This window comes from Chiloscyllium plagiosum, unplaced genomic scaffold, assembly GCF_004010195.1.
Source record: "Chiloscyllium plagiosum isolate BGI_BamShark_2017 unplaced genomic scaffold, ASM401019v2 scaf_3403, whole genome shotgun sequence".
Lineage (NCBI taxonomy): Eukaryota > Metazoa > Chordata > Chondrichthyes > Orectolobiformes > Hemiscylliidae > Chiloscyllium > Chiloscyllium plagiosum.
This window is the reverse complement of record NW_025214353.1, coordinates 8,764-10,729: the sequence shown is the minus strand read 5'-3', so window position 1 is coordinate 10,729 and position 1,966 is coordinate 8,764. Positions and strand designations below refer to the sequence as shown.

The following is a 1,966-nucleotide window of genomic DNA, read 5'->3' as shown; positions in this document are numbered from 1 at the left end:
AAGAGCTCTATCCAACTCTTTCTTGAATGAACACCTCCTGCTGTCTCGGGTTCTTCATTCCATTGACTTCAAAATTTCATAGAATTCAATAGACCTTGTTACATAGTCATTTCTTCATTTTTGTTCAGACCACTGTGAGCAGAGTGTCACAGTGGGAATGTGCTTGCCCCACAACCCAGAGGTCAGACCATAGTCTTGTAACCGTACTGTGCTATTTATCATTTCACCAAAACAAAGGAGAAATATCTGCTGCTCTACATAATTTATGCAATTCATTTATTCATAAAGTTATAGGCGTTCAGGCATGTGTGACGAGGTGGCCGAGCGGTTAAGGCGATGGACTGCTAATCCATTGTGTTCTGTACGCGTGGATTCGAGTCCCACTCTCGTCGGTGTTATCAGTGTTTTTCAATGTTGCTGTTTTTGGATGAGCACAGCTGTCTTACTGAAATTGGAACTGCAATATCAGTTTGTATGCATCGAATCTATTATAAAATCTCAAAGAATAATTTGGTCCTGTTGCCTAAACTGCATTGAAATGTAGATTGCATTGGGATATTGAAAAGGAACGCGACTTTCTTTTTCAAGTCAAGCTGCTGTGACCTTTTATCATATGAAAGAGATCCAGGAAAACCAAATAACAAGAGATGTGAGGGGCATGTTTATGCAGTGAGATTCTTAATGCGTGTTTTGTCAAATGAAATCTGGAGCAGGTTGAGTAGAAGTGATTCAACTTGGTGAGAAGAGCACAAAATAATGGAGATATTTCAAAAGGAGCAGGGCGTGGGTGTAGGGGCACCGAGAACTAGCTGTAAATGCACAGTAGAGAATTGCCGATGTGGGTGCTGTGCATGGGCACGGAAAGACTTACACATTGGTCTCGCCCTCGCCCTCGCCCCTTGCTCTCGCCATTGAGGAATGCTGGACATAAGGCCCAAACACAAGATGTGGGAAGCGAGCTCCCTCTCGTTATGCACACACTGGATGCATCACATTGAACCATGAACAACTGGAGAAGTCAGCATATTAACTTTAGGGACTGAACCTAAACTGTGCATCAATAACCTCAGATTCATGCAGCATAAACATGAAAAATGATTTAAAGTGTCTTTAAACGCATATCATTAACAGACGTTTCGTTATAATACCCGTGTGGTTGAAAGAATAAGGCACCACATTTCAGATGGATGACAACGTAACCAATTTTGTTTTGAAACTGAGATCTATTTGATCATTTTACACAGTGAACAAGTTTATTTTAAATAATGCAAACCACATTCCTTTACCTGGAATAAAAGTGTGATTTCATTACAAACATTGTCCTTGCTAAGTCGCAATTACTCAACATGAAAAATAGGATGTATTTTTTATTGAGAATACATCAATTAGCACCATTATCTAACTTCGGATTGACTGCAATATGCACATGCTAAATAAGATTTAAGAAAGAATGACTTAATTGATTTATGAAGAATCTGAAATAATGATTCGGTGGTGACTAAAATTAATATTAGGTTCTATTGACCGCTTCTATTGACATGGAGCAGGGAGCATTGGGACATCAAATTGGGAGCTCCAACTTCAAGTAGAGCAGCTTCTATTGAATGAGCAGCAAAGAGCATTGAAACGTCAGATTGGGAGCTCCAACCGCACTTGGAGCAGCTGGTATTTACATGGAAGAGGAGGGAGGATTGGGACATTAGGTTGGGGGAAAGGATATTCAACTATTTTAATCTGAAGTAAAATATGATTCAACGACTCTGATGTGAATTGATTTATGAAGAATCTTTCCCGGGGAAATAATTGATTCTTTAGATATTAAAGACAAGTCCTGCAAATATTCAACTCAGGAAAACGCATTGTACAGAGAGAAATGGGAGTGATGTTTCATGTCTTTGTCTTTTCTTTTCTGGCCGACTCTGCATTGGTTTACATCACCGGAAGGACGTTTTCAGTAATTTCATGT

At 39.5% G+C, this 1,966-nt stretch overlaps 1 non-coding gene across 1 annotated transcript; it reads left to right on the top strand.

The window, feature by feature from the left end:
• The first annotated feature begins 310 nt into the window (after positions 1-310).
• Positions 311-392, top strand: trnas-gcu. The gene has a single exon. It is a non-coding gene; the product is annotated as a tRNA-Ser (tRNA).
• Positions 393-1,966: the final 1,574 nt, after the last annotated feature.